The following is a 15,933-nucleotide window of genomic DNA, read 5'->3' on the forward strand; positions in this document are numbered from 1 at the left end:
GCTGTACGCCAATTACCATTTTTCTCTTTTATTAGTGTAGATATCTGTACATATATGTGTAGTTCATGATGATTCTACTCTTGATTAACAAGTTATAGTGAAAGATTTTAAACATTTTATTAGCATCTAATCAAAGATTTATTGGAGGAAGAAATTTGTAAATAAAATAGAGCAAAAGCATTGTCTGTGTTTTTTTAAAAAATATAATTTTATTGAGTACATTGAAGGAGAGATAGAAACATCAGTGATGAGAGAGAATCATTGATTGACTGTCTTCTGCATGCCCCACACTGGGGGTCCATCCCACAACCAGGCATTTGCCCTGACTGGCAATCAAACTGTGACCTCCTGGTTCATAGGTCAGTGCTCAACCACTGAGCAACACTAGCCGGGCCGTGTGCTTCCGCCCTCCCTCAACCCCCCCCACCACCCAATCCATTAAAAATACATTCCTCTCTCAGGTGATTTAACACTCTTTGAAACTGAATAGAAGTAACAATGTTTCTTTCTTGGAAACATATCTCTTTATTGTTGCATTGATCTATAAGAACACAAGTTCATTCCCAGGTTTCTATTGTTCCCACATGCTCAGGTGTATCCATGATCCTTGCCAGCTACAAGGAAGCCTGAACCACTGAACATGCGAAGAGAAAAGGGATTTGGTACCTGAAGCTGAACTGCCAGGCAGGAATCCAGAGTAAAACAAGGAATTAAATACAAACAAAAATAAAACTCCCAAAACAATAAAAAAGCATAAATGGCATACAGTTATGTGTTCTGTATAAAGCAGAGAACATTTCTTATTTCTAGCTGAGGATGTCTTCCGAACTTCCAGCCACTTTGAAATCAAGTAATTTGTTGACTGTGATACTGTCTCACAGGAGATAAAAGGAGAACAGAAAAGAATGAAAAGTGCACAGATGATGGAATCGCAAAAACAAGCACCATCCCAAAGCTTTGAATTGACAGTTTGCTTTAAGAGTTTTTCTCCATTTATAATCTTTCTAATCCAAATAAAAAGTAGTATTCCAGATTAGCACGTTGGTCAGGAATTAAGGTGAACTGATATATTAACTGAACGGTCTTTCTATGTCTTCGGTAAAGTAATCTCAGCAAGAACGGGGACTCTAGGATGCTTATATTTCTGGGAAATACTGGCAAGTGGTGGAGCTCTGGAGACAAACGGCTGCCGGAGTTCCCTCTTCTGTCTAATCTTAACCTCTCTCTGCAGGGAAGCCTGAAAGCCTACTACTACCTTGATAGTAAGCATTGCCATTTCCATTTGTCATTATGAGAAGCAGTTTTCCACTATGATTCGGGGTCTTTTATTGGGCAGGATGCCAGGGTGATTTCTTTCCCGGGTTCTTGTCCAGATGGATTCGAAAAAGGAAGCCACGGACAAAAGGTGGTAGGTGAGAAGTACAGAAACTATACTGCAAGCAGAAGAAACTATTGCAAGCAGATGCTATCCCTAACACCCTAAACCTAAGTTTCTACTCGGTCTCGCCTGGCTAAGGAGGGACGGAGGGGTCCCCTAAAGAGGGCTGGCTGCTGCTTTCTTTGTCTTGTGGCATTACAAAGGCGGTCGCTCTTTGTCTGAACATGAGCCTTTCTAATTGGACTCTTCCCCAGCTTGGGACACCCGTGCTTTCCTCGTTGGTCACTCCGCTAAGGCCAAAGCCCACGCGGCGCCTCCCCTCCTTCTTTCCCTATATTCGGTGTCTTTTCTTTGTCCTTCAGATATTCATCTGATCTGCTCACGCTGGAGGTACTTTGGATCTACCTTCTGGTACCTAGCAACCTTGTCCTGCCAAGCCCTAAGATTGAAACCGCTGGCTTCTCTGCTCAAAAAAAGTAAAGTGGCCTCTTTTTTTATTCTTTTCCCTCTTGGCCAGAGATTTATTATCCCCAGCTGCTCAGGCCAGAGATATCTCTGTCCTTGGTTTATGACTGTTTTAATTGCTCAGGCCAAGATGCCTCTATCCTCTCTGGACCCCCTCCCTTCCTGTCTTAAGCGAGCTAGTTAACCCTTTCCACCTGCATCAGCATCATTTTGGGGTACAGGTCTGACTGTTTTCTTAAAATAAATCTCAGAAGTGGAATTGTTCGTTTTCGATATAATATCAAATTGTTTTCTAGAAATATTGTGCTTTATGCATAGTTTTTCTAGTAATTTTATGGGTCTTTTTTTCTGTACGCCTTTGTACAAAAAATGTACCATCACAGCTTTTCTTGTATGGAAGAGATATTTACTTACATTCTTTAATTCACAAATCTTATTTTGTGCATTAAGCATCTTTTAAAAAAACACATAAAACACATATTCAACTTTGTTTTTGTCTTAATATTGCTTCTAAAATGTCTCCTTTCACATTAAGCCATTTTGGAAATGTAACACTTCTCTGTCTGGTGAATTGATTAGCTCAAGACTTCTGAAAATATGTAACTTTTTTGGACTGCACGTTCCCTCTCATTAATACCTACAAACTCACCCAACATGAATGTGAGGCCTGAAAGGATCAATAAAGACACAGCAGGGGAAAAGGTTCTGCCAGAGAAACTTTGATGGGTGTTTTTACAAAGAAGCATGTCTATCTCATCTGAACGCTCCATTTTATAAAGGGCAGACAGACATTCCCCCCAGGGCAATATTGATTCTGAATCTTAACCACAACCTCACTCCTAATCAGAGTGTTGTTCTAGAAGAGTAATTTTCAGCCTTTTTCATCTCATGGCACACATGAACTAATTACTAAAATTCTGCAGCGTCCAAAAAATATATATATATTTTTTGCCAATCTGACCAAAAAAAGTAGGTATAATTTTGATTCATTTACACCAAATAGCTATTGTTGTGTTGCTGTTGTCATTTTTTTAAAAATGACAATCTAAGGGAAAAGGGATCAGTGTCCCTGACTAAATAGTCAGGTATTGCATATTTTTTAAAATTGTTTTATTGATTAAGTTATTACCTATGTGTCCTTATCCCCATGTGGTATTGCATATTTTAAAAGTTCTTGCGGCACACCAGTGTGTCTGCTGTGGTAGACTGGTTGAAAATTGATGCTCTAGAATTTTATTATGAATCTCCTTGAAAGAGAAATATGTTAGCCTCTGACCAGGCAAAGCAAGGTAAGTTTAGTAGAAAATAAAACACATTAAATAAATCAAGGTAAAATACATTTTTCTTTCCTTTATCTCCCAAATATAATTTTCACCTTTTTTCACCATTATTATTATTATTATTATTATTTTTAATCCTCACCCGAGGATATTTTTCCATTGACTTTTAGAGAGAGCAGAAGAGAGAGGGAAAGACAGAGGGAAATATCGATGTGAGAGAAGCACAGGCATTGGCTGCCTCCTGCACGCACCCTGACCAGGGCCCGGGCTGAGAAGGAGCCCGCAACCCAGGTACATGGCCTTGATCAGAATCACGGGACTCTTCAGTCCACAGGCCGATGCTCTATCCACTGAGCAAAACCAGCTAGGGCCCAAATATAAATTTAATTAAAGCACAGGTGAGGCAGAGTCCTGTGTTTATTTTTTGAAATAATTTAAACATTTATAAAAGACATGTTTTCAATTTTTAAAATGTGGTTGAGGACAGAATAGGGGATCCTAATCTGAAGATTCAATAGTTGAAACAAGTAACCTCTGATATTAGAGTGGCAATAAGGGTCATTCCAGCAGCTAAATGTAATTTTAAATCTTTCGCCAGTGGATAAAGTGTTAAAGAGTTAGTAAAAAGCAACAGAAGAAAAACTTCTATCTGAATAATATGTTCTTGTGCTTCAGGGAAGCAAATCTACATGGTGGTCACTTATCTAAAAAAAACCCCAGGTATTTGCCATTCCCCAAAGAGAAGCAAGAGACGTAGTGTTTGATATTGAAGGGGGCCAAAGTTTTGCCACCTTGAAGCTGCCTTTTGGGATATTGACTTTAAGCTGGCTACTAAACAAGAGAGTTCGAAAGAACCTTTGATCCCCTCCCCTCTTTCTGCCTGAAATTCAGAGAGAAAACCCTGCCTCAGGAGGAAATCTTAGGATATTCACCTTCGCCTAATTTGAATTAAGTATGGTAGCTAGGAAGGGTGACATAGCCACTGTGTCCCATTGTTTCCGAGTCACCAGCAAGAATATCCTTGCCATATGTGTTCTGCTCTTCCTGGACTTCTGAAATCTAATACCCGTCTCCACTTCTCTCCATCCAAAATGTCCCATGTACCAAATGTTGCCTTCCTGTCTTTGGAATATTCGTGCATTTGTAAACTCCCCATGAGCATGGATTGAATTTGATTGTGTCTCGTTAATCTGTTTCTGGTAATTTAATTATTAGCCCAGCTAGAAGAATTTAGAAAGTGGGAGGAAGAGTACCATTTTTTTTTTTAGCTTCCACAGAATCTAAATCAAACTATTGTACCTCGGAGAGAAAAAGAGAGGTCAGTGTTTAGAAATATAGAAAAACAAATATCTGCTAATGTACTTAGAAACCTAAGTTTCTTCTTAGATAAGCAAGAAAAGCTCAATACCCTCTAATATGATTATGGCCCCTTAAAAGAACATTTGGCCATTCCCTTCTGCTGGATGAACTGGGAATATCCTATGGGCCACACAGGCTGTTGTGACCACATGCCAGCCTTCTGCCAGGTCTTTACTACCACGACCTTTCCTCAGGTTATAGAGTCAGGGATTACTCAGTTTCAGAAGCTGAATAATCAAAATTAGTGAAAGTACAACCTTTGAATTCCTCTTGACATTTATCTGAAGCTCCTTTAGAGTACAGCAATTGTCTATTTCTATCAATTTGCATGAGCAGCTGTAACTTAAAATTCAAATAATTAAACTATCTGAGCCAGGAATCTCTATTGCTTTAGTTTATTTTTTTCTCACACTATAACTGCATGATATACAGGCAAAAGCTAACAAAATAGGTTGTAATGAACCACTTAAAATAGTTAATTTGGGGGACAGCTGATAGGCTCCTACAACTAAATACTTAACAACATGGTAAACAATAAAATTCTAGGCCAATAGGTGGAATGGCGTAGGGACATGAATATCATTGTTATAACATTTTTGTTGCCTGTAGTATATATAGAAAAGTAATTTTAGAGAATTCGGTTAAAGCAAAAGTTTATTATATTATTGGTATAAACATTTATAATTGTATTTGCTTAGAATCCGTACTCTCTTTTGGTAATTCGCAATGGACATTATGGTGCTATAAAAACTTGAAATGGCTTAGACAATTGCAGTGGCTTCAAAGGAAATCAATACACAGTGTTGAATTTTACCCAATAGAAAAATAGTCTTTTGATACTTAATTGTACACAAAGCCCAAGCCAGGCAGAAAAAAAGAGCGTGAATTACTTTGGCTGATTTTTTTTTTTAACAGGACAAGAAAATAACTTCACTTAGGTCTCCCATCTGTCTGAATGGTGAAAAACCACCACCTGCTTCCTTGTAAGATTATTGCTCTCAATAAATGTCACCGTTTTCATTTGGAAACCCCCATTCAGCTGTCTTTTTTCCAGCCACAAAATAATAAACCACGGATCCCACGGTCAAAATAAATTCCTTATTGAGGGGACACTGACTAGAGACAGTTGTCAAGAGACAGTCATGGCGGGCTGCTTGCTCTTCACTGCCTTGTATCTTTGTGACACAAATGAGCTGAAGGGTTTTCTAAAATAGAGCATTAATAGCACTTGCTTTATCGTCACGTTTCTGATAAATTGATAACAAGGCTGCTTAACAACTAAGGCTAATACCGCTGTTAATGCGATCATTCTTTGAAATACCGCTAGGAGGTGCTGTCCTCCCTCACCACAATGGATGGATGTGTTTGCAGAGGACTGCATTCTTTTAAGAACTTCACATACTTAAATCATTACAACCACAGGCTGCGAAGTTAAAAAACAAAACCACATCACAATGATAATTTTAAAAACGATTATTTCCAAGTCAGATGTCTTTTGATTATAAATAGTTTCTTTTAGGGCATAATGTTAAATGACAATTTTGTGTACACACACACACACACACACACACACACACACACACTTTTACATTGAAGAGTCTCACCTTTGTCCCCCAATGGGCAGAGCCCATTTTGAATGTGGGAGTGTCAATAAATGGAACTGCAAAGGTTCTTAGAAATGTATACTTGTTTTAAGCTTTCAGCTCTTTCCTCAGGCATTTGTTTTTTTAATAAAGTGGGAGTTTATGTGGATATTCATATTATAGATCTAGACCTTTCATCCAAGAATGAGTGGCTCATGCCCCCACGGAATGTGGTAGCTTGTACCTTACAGGCATTCTTTAAAGATAGGCTATTGCAACTGGGGAAGATTTCGATGTATTTTTTTTTGAGACAGTTGGTTTTAAATATTAAAAAAAGAACACATAGAGAAAATGAACTCTTTAGTTCAATACAATTCAGAGAAAGAGGAAAAAGTGGCGTGTCAGAGCAAAGGGATGATGCATCCTTGTTTAGGTTATCATGTTCCCACACACCCTGTTCTCATAAAGAACGAATTTCACTCCATGACACAGGAACCTTGAATGGTAGCTCAGAAATGGTGATAGCGGATACTGGAACTAACAAAAAATGTTTCTTGTCCTTGATTATTCTGTGCTGGAATGAATAGAATCCACCTCAAGGACAAGGAAAGGAACTTTAGAGGAAAGGAACTAAATGTACTAAACAGAGCAGTCAAAATCACTCCTTATTTTTAAGTGAATAACCTTTATTGTCAGACTTTCTTTGAGCCAACCAATAAGGATTTTGCATCTGTCCTTAAAGAATAAGGCGATTTTTTTTCTTTGTAGGTAAATTTAGTTGGCTTAAGACTTTGCAACCTTTTAAATATAAAAGCCCTAGAAAATGTAACATTTTAAAATGTCTTTGTCCCCCAATGTAGTGTCAATAGGATGCACCCAGCTGTTAAAAGTTATCATCCTTGCTTACCTGCTTTCATAACTTTATTATTTTTTTCTGGTTACACATGCTGATTTATTTATAGTTACCTTGTTTACACTACCATTTTAAACTTGGAATAAAACAATGTGTGTTTTATTAAAGCCCCAGCATTCAATGTCAGGGCCCTTTAAAGATTTGTTCAGGTGTTAGGCCTTTCTGGTAAGGCAACATCTTTCCCCATATTCTACATGGTTTCATTGCAATCAATCCAGAGTGGTACAAGCTAACCTTCAAAGAAACAGTTTTAACTTAAATCTTTTAAAAATTACAGATTTCAAAAATGCCTTTATATTACTCTAACAACAGCCTTGGAGTCAGCTTTCTAAGGGTGGTTTATAAATTCGGTTATTTGCAGGCTGTGTATCTGTTTATAATACGGCAGACACAGAATGCAGACTTTGCAGCAGGTGAAACAAAACTGAGGCAAAATATGGCTTTTGAAATATACAAAGACAGGACAATCCTGCCTAAGAAAGGTAATCCAGAAATGAAATATAAAGTTAAATTTACCATTGATTTTATACTATGTGCCAATATCCAGATCCCTGAATTTACAGAAAACATGTTAACTGGAATGAGAAAAGAGGGAGGGGGTGGCTGACAAAAATGAAGAAAGTGAAGAAATGGAAATTTGACTCACTGAAAACCAGGTGAAGTACTTGGAACGCTGCACCTTTAAATTTAGGTTTATATGATGTGTGTTCTCATGAAAGACCTGTTCTACGCTTCACAGAGACGATTAAGTCAGTACGTGACACATTTACCCATTATTGTTCTATCTGCACACATGCATATGCTACTGTGACAAAGCACAAAATGGAGTCTACTTCTATTTCCATTTTAAAGACCAAGGATTTAAAAGAATGCTGTTTGCGAAGTGTCTGAACTATTTTTATTCATAGGAGACTATCTCCTGTTTTTCTGATCAATATCTCTCAATAGACATGATTTCAGAACCCGTTGAAAGAGAATATTTTAAACTGTTAAAATACCTTGTTGTCAATCAACTCACATAATACCAGAAGATGGTTTTTAAGTTGTATACCTGCAGAAAGCTCATGCAAGCTTCAGTCCATAGTATAAGTTCACGTTGGCTGAAAAAGTATTTTTACATTTAGTTTCATTGTTTCTGAAAAATCATTAGCTCACTAAGGATTTGGTAATAATCTAAAGAATGGTATCTATAATAATAACAGCATAATATGCTAATTAGATTGGATGTCCTTCCAGACAATCTTCCGGATGAAGCTGGGGGCGGGGTGGGGGGCGAGGCAGAGGCAGCCACGGCAGTGGCGGGGGCCGAGCCCCTTGCTCGAATTTATGCATCAGGCCTCTAGTATTTAAATGATTCAGAGTTCTCTGTGTAGCATGTAGAAACATTTGAAATATAGATGAAATCTTTTTCTATTGGACCTTATTAGTATTTTTTTTTAATAATTTTTATTTCTTGAAGTATTACAAAGAGTATTACATATGTCTCCTTTTTCCACCCCTTGACATTCCCCCGGCCTCCCCTACCCCCTAGTGTCTTATGTCCATTGGTTATTCTTATATGCATGCATACAAGTTCTTCGGTTGATCTCTTACCCCCCACCCCGCACCCCCAAACCCTCCCCAGGCTTCCCACTGTAGTTTGACAGTCTGTTCAGTGCTTCTCTGCCTCTGCATCTACCCCTGTTCATCAGTCTATGCTGGTCCCCATTATCTGTCCCAACCTCACTGGAGCCATCCCAACCTCACTGGGGCCGTTTTGTCCTCACCAGGGCTGTCTTGACCTCACCGGGGGCCTTATTAGTATTAAAATAAATTTATGACAACATAATTAAAAGGTTAGAAATCTAGTTATTGTGTAAAAGTGACTTTATTTAATCATTTTAATTTTAAACATAATAAAGAAAATAAATATTTTAAATACATTCACTTCAAACTAAGATAATTTTATTAATCATAGCTGTGAAGATTCTTTGTTAAAAATGAAGTCAATTTATCAAAGATTTGTAATTTTATCAGCTTCAGTGCTAACTACTATTGTAATTTTGTTTTTGTGGTATTTCTGTCACAGACTCATATCAAAAGATTCAGAGACAGAGAGGCATTGAGTGGACTGTCGGGCCTTAGAGGGAAGGTAGGGGAGGGTGGGGGAAAGGGGGAGAGATCAACCAAAGGACTTATATGCAAGCATATAGGCCTAACCAATGGACACGGACAACGGGGGGGTGGGGGCATAAGCGGGGGGATTGGAGGTAACGTGGGGATAAAGACACATATGTAATATCTTAAACAATAAAAAATATATATTTATAATAAAAAGATAATTGGATCAAGTAGGGTGTTAAAAAATTTAACTTTCACTGAAATGCTTAAGCTATTTTTAGGGATTATATAGGAAGTTAGCAATATTAACTATATTAAAAATCAAAAGATTTTAGGAAAAGTTAGCTTCTCCATACAGATACAGTCACCAATTTTTAATTTATGATATGGGAATTAGTTTACCTGGGAAACCCACTGAATAAAAATTATCCTTTATTTGCAATATTGAGGAAAAGGATGACTGACAATAAATATGCCTCTAGGTTGTCAAAATATTTAGATAAAAGAGTGACAATCCCAGCCCATTTTCTGGCAATTTTTAAAAAAAATATATTTTATTGGTTTTTTACAGAGAAGAAGGGAGAGGAATAGAGAGTTAGCAACATCGATGAGAGAGAAACATCAATCAGCTGCCTCCTGCACACCCTCTACTGGGGATGTGCCCAAGGTACATGCTCTTGACTAGAATCGAACCCAGGACCCTTCAGTCTGCAGGCCAATGCTCTGTCCAGTGAGCCAAACCAGTAAGGGCCATTTTCTGGCAATCTTATCAGTTCTAACAACCCTGATGCCCTTAGAGTGGCTCATTGGAAGCTCCATGTTCTGATGTACATTATTTTAAACTAGAGGCCGAGTGCATGAAAATTCATGCCCTCCGCGAGCGGGGTTGGGGAGGGTGGGTCCCTCAGCCTGGCCTGTGCCCTCTCGCAGTCTAGGACCCCTCAGGGGTTGTACACCTGATGGCTTAGGCCTGCTCCCCAGGGGATCGGGCCTAAGCTGGGAGTCAGACATCCCTGTGGCAGCCTGGGAGCCCTCAGGGGACGCCCGCTCCGCACCATTAGTCAGACATCCCTAGTGCTTCTGTGGAGGCAGGAGAGGCTCCCACCACCGCTGCTGCACTGGGCAGCCGTAAGCCGGCTTCTGGCTGAGTGGTGCTCTCCTGCTTCATAGCAACCGGCCATCCCTTGTTGTTCCACTGTTAGGGTCAATTTGCATATTACCCTTTTATTATATAGGATTCCCTAAAGAGCCCCCAATACATGCTGCACTGCCAACAGAGCCTTGTTAGAAGTTGTTGGGTGATCACAAGGTGCAGGCTGGGTTGATCAACCCACCTTCCCCTCCCCCATTTTCCCCAGTGGCCCACGCACACAGGGTCTCTAGATTTGGGAGGTGCCTGGGCTGTTTCATCAACAGTCATTTCTCCTGGTGACCTCCCATTGACCTTGCACCTGCTGGGGTGACTGCCCGTGAACTTCAGATTAAGTCCATCTCTCTCTTTAAATCCTTTCCTCTCAGGTAGTTTTCAGCTCTGTCTTCCAGCCATTGTCTCTCAGAAGAAGTTGGAGGCACTGTGTGGGTCCTTCCTGCTCTGGAGGTAACACCAGGGCAGAACCAGGTAGGAACGTTTCTCCTCTGCCTAGGCAAGCTCCAAGGACAAGCTCATTTCATTCATCACTGTCACCTGGCCAGCCCTGCTACTGGCAGCCAGTTAGCTCTGCTGTTCCACAAAGGGGCTTATTTATGTTCCCTCTCCTGGAACTAGCAGGAGCCCCAACAAACAGGCTGGCCACTCCGTTTCTGGTGGGGAGGGAAGGTAGCCCAGGGGTGCTGAGCAGCATCTGTATGTCACAGAGCACAGAGGCTGCTGGGACTCACACGCCTCCCTCATCGCCACCACCTAGGGTGGTAAGGGGAGTGGGTGGGGCAGTTCTCAATTCTGTTATCTTCTTTAACACAAGCCCAAAGATTTCTCCTCACAAGCCTGGTTTGGAGGAAACTTCTCACCAACATAAACATTTCTAAGCTGGCGCGAGGAGGGGATATTGCATTCACCGTGTCCCAACAACTAAGCGCTTTCATGGTGAAGGCATGGACCCAGTCATGAAGACACCCCTTCATCCTTTAAACGGAGACATTGCCTCTAAGGCTTTATTCTACACTCTCACACTTTCCCTCACTACTTCTGTGAGGCCGTGGTACACATGCCCCTGCCCTGCTCTCACTCTTCTCTCTCTTCTTCCCTTCCCCATCCTTCCTTTTACAGCTTCATTTTCATGAACAAAGCAGAGTGTGTATGAACATTGATGAGGCCTGATAAAGGTTACTTTTGGAGTGTCATTTTTTAGGATGAACCTAAATATTGATACTTCACATGTATTAACCACAAAGAGAAGTCCAGCTATTTTTGTTATGCAGTATATTTTAGCAACACTGTTCCTACAAAAGGAGAAAGAGTATTTTCTTTTTTTTGAAGGAATTCAGGTTCTAATGCAGATGCCATGAACAAAGGTTTTTAGTTGCAAGTGGAATAGTACATTATTAGGTTAGATCTGGGGGATTTTGTGTTCCCAGCTTCCGCCCTGGTCTATTCACAGGGGACAGGAGATCAGTGTTCTGAGCAGAGAAGCCAGGTGTGTGATGAGAACATAAAATTTCCTTTTTAACTCCATGAAATTGATTTAAGAGGATATAGTTGCTTTTCTGAAATTCAGAGAAATGACTCAGAGAAACTAAAAATATCAACTCCCTTCGGTGATGCTTTACTTTCTTTCGTGGCAGGTCTGCTTCCCCCATGAGAAGCTTTTTATGCTAAGAAAGCCTCAAGAATGTGCTCTATTAATATCTACTTGAAAGAAGTCTATCATGATAAAAAGTGTAATAAATAAGCAAAGGCATGTTAATAATGGGCTTTTTAAAAGTAGAAATTGAAAGTAAGAGATCAACCAAAGGACTTGTATGCATGCATATAAGCATAACCAATGGACATAAGACACTGGGGGGTAGGGGAGGCTAGGGGACTGTCAAGGGCGGGGGAAAAAAAGGACACATATGTAATACCCTTTGTAATACTTTAAGCAATAAAAAACAAAACAAAACAAAAACAAAAACAAAAAAAGAAAATAAAGTATATTGATTAACCAAGACTTCCAAAACAAAAATCTAATGTAACTTTTTCAATATTTTATAATTTAATTATTCATATACTAGAGGCCTGTTGCATGGATTTGTGCACCAGTGGGGTCCCTCAGCCTGGCCTGCACCCTTTTGCAATCAGGACCCCTCGGGGGATGTCAGACTGCCAGTTTTGGCCCAAGGCCTGGCCTGTGGGGATCAGGCTGAAACCAGCAGTCTGACATCCCCCAAGGGATGTAGTAGTGTGTGAAGCGGCCAGGGAGGAGTGGGAACCTGGGCCAGGCACCACACCACGCCCGCTCATTCTGGCTCTGCTGTGCCCACTGCCGAGGCCACCACTTGGTAGGAGGTGGGAGAGACTCATGCTGCCACAGCTGCGCTTGCCAACCATGAGCCCAGTGTCTGGCACCCGTTGGCCAGCTAAGTTGTACTCCTGTTGTGGGAGTGCACTGACCCCCAGGGGGCAGCTCCTGTGTTGAGCATCTGCCCCCTGGTGGTAAATGCACATCATAGTGACTGGTCAACCAGTTGTTCAGTCGTTTGGTCATTTGGTTGTTTGGTCACTTAGGCTTATATATATATATATACTAGGGGCCCAGTGCATAAATTTGTGCACCTTGAAAGGAACTTTGGGCCACGAGGCTGTGGTAGGCACAGGGGCGGGTCTTGGCCCATCCTCCGTGCCCCCGCCTAGCCCCTCCAAACATGGCCCCTGGTCCCCTGTCTGTCGGCAGTCCCGCTCCCATTGCTGCCACTCACATGCGCTGATGGTGCTGGCCCTGCTCGCACCCACTGATGGCATGGAGTGATTGGGGCCGGCGCTCTCAGCAGGTGTGAGCATCAGCAGCTGCCCTGATTGCACCTCAGGAGCAGGAGGAGGTGGAGAATCCCTCAGGAGTGATCAGGGCCAGTAGCTGCTGATCTTACCTGCTGAGGGCGCCAAGTGATTGGGACTGGCGCCGGGCACCGACAGCAGGTGTGAGTGGAGCCAGCACTGGCAGTGGGCTGAGCGGCTGCTCCAGTGCTCACAGTGGGTGTGAGCGGAGCCAGTCCCAGCAGCAGGTGCGAGTGCTGGGTGGGACTGCGGTGCTCAGAAGCAAAGAATTTTCAGTAACCACCAGAGGTTCGCCCCAATGACAGCGACTGGTGCCCCACCTTGGTCTGGCGACCCTGCTCATCTGCTTCACTATCCCGCTGCAGCCAATGCCTGCCATGTTCCGCACATGCCCCCTGGTGGTCAGCATACGTCATAGCAACTGGTTGTTTAGTTGTTCAGTTGTTCCATATTTGCATATTAGCTTTTGATTATATAGGCGATATATATATATATATATATATATATATATATACACATATATATATATATATATATATTTTAAGCGTTCTGTTAACTCTATTTACTAGGCTTTCCTAAGGAAAAAATATCTCTTTTTCAGTTTACTTTTATGTTTAATGTCTTCCCAGACTTTATTATCAAAAGATGACATGCCCACTGCTCACAGCAGCTGCAATTCATTAGCCTAATGGATTGGAATTGCAGGTTGCCTTAGGAATTGTCTATTGTGCACTGAAATCAAATGTAAACCCTACTGTGAAGTCTTGACACTATTAAATGTGAAAAATACAATGTGTTCAAGAAGATGTTAAGAAAAGAGATGGAGGGCGTTTGACTAACCAACCAAAAAGTCCTAGGAAGTTTGTACCAAAATAGAAAATACTGTGTTTTCTTGTTGTTTAACAGAGCAGTCAGTGACTGCCTGTCATTTAACACCCAACAGTGCTGGATGAATAGTGGGTGCTAACAATAATTACCCCCTTTTTACCAAACAGTGGCCATAGACTGCATAGTTGTATATACATCATATTCTTATTCAAAATTCCGCTCATGAATGCATTTATTCACTCAACAGAAGCATGTGAGCACCGGCCTGGTACCACACACTGAGAGGGCACAAGGTTTATAGACATGTCAGAGCTGGCGAATGCCTAAAAAGGAGAACTCTCACCGCTTGTCACATGGTCGTTTGTTCTCAACTCTTTTCCTCATCCCAGGGCACCATGATTCCCCAGGCAGCACGTGCAGTCCTGAGCGTTCTCTGGTTGGGCCAGGTCTGCGAGGAGCAGTCTGGGCTTTGTCATTCCTGAGTGTAGTGTTGACACAGAAAATGAGGATGGAAAACTCCAGCGGGGACACCTGATGTTGGCACGGGTAGTGGCTGCCCAGTAAAGTGAGCTGCCTATTGACAGGCGGTACAGTCGGGGGACTCACAGGGGGCTCGTGTGCTGTCTAACTTGGAGAGGGGTAGTCACCATTGCCACTGCTTCGATGATCAGTGTTGAGGTTCCCGACTCATGTCTCCAAACCCGCAGAGATAATGTCGCCCTGAGAGATCATTTGTGATTTGTCCTGTCTCTTTATCTTCCTTTGTGTTTCACGGATTTATCTGAGGATAGCTTTCTCCTACAGAAATATCTAAGTCATCCTATATAATAAAAGTGTAGTATGCAAATTGTCCCCTCGACGGGAGTTCTTCGGGAGTTCGACCAGAGGACGGGCCAGCTGGGGGAAGGGAGGGTGGCCCTGGCACTGGCAGGTGACTAGGGGAAGGGAGGGAGTACCTGGCCAGCAGCCAGCAGCTGCTAGGGACCCTATGGTGCCTAAATTTCATGTACTGGGCCTCTAGTTTATATGTAAAATAAAAAATATTTAAATACAATGGTCAATTACATAAGTATTCCATTTTCAGAAAATAAAAACAAGATCAAAACTCTGAGTTTATGGGAGATGTTATTCTGAAATACATATCTCAGAAAGCGACCAGGAAGTAGGAAACAAATTAGACACAAAGGCCACCAATATTCAAAAGTTAAATATAAATCTTAACTTTTATAAGTGAAATACTAACTTTTTAACCTACGTATCTTAGAAAACAAAGAGTTGAATCATAGTACGCTAACATTTAATCTTCATCCAGGAGAAAGCTTCTCTGAATTAAGTTTTCCACGGGTGAACAGATAGCTCTTCTGGTCTTATCTGTCTTTGTTTTTCTGTCTTTCACATGCTCTGTCTCACGTAGACATTTTTATTCACCCGCATAAAGAGAATTCATATATTTATTTAGTCTAATTATGTATACTAATATTCCTTCTAAACTTAGTGCTGTGCTAGGTGTAAAGAAAAATACACAGAATACTTGTTCCTGACCTCCAGCCTGTTCATTTGGAAGATGGAGCATCCACTTCAACAGACAATTATTGAGTGTTTATGCTGAGCCAACGATGCATGCGTGTATTAGTTAAATTAAGAGGAAGTGAAATACTCAAGTAGGATGGACTGGGGTTAGGGAACTGGAGAAATGGTGATGAGGGGAGAAGATAGATGAAGCAGGAGGAAGACGAGGGCGCTGAAGGACTGAGACACTGCAGAACGTAGAGTCCAGGTACAGGCCAGGAAGGCAGAAACCAAGCAGAGAAGAAGCAATCAGCAGTTCCACCTGGAGAGGATGTGCTGTGTCAGTGACAGCCTGGAACAGGGCTGGGAAAGAGCTGTGTCAGTCCCAGACTCGGCCTGAACATGGGATATGGTCGAGGCCTTTGCAGGAAAGGGGTGACCTGTGAAGCCACAGCTTGGATGGAGGGATCAGATTTAGATAAACGGGGGAGGGAGCAGCAGCTCTGCTTGAGAGGTGACGTCACAACTTGTGCACAGACTGTTGATCT

Source organism: Myotis nattereri (genome assembly GCF_964212035.1).
Source record: "Myotis nattereri genome assembly, chromosome: 3".
In the NCBI taxonomy this organism is placed as follows: domain Eukaryota; kingdom Metazoa; phylum Chordata; class Mammalia; order Chiroptera; family Vespertilionidae; genus Myotis; species Myotis nattereri.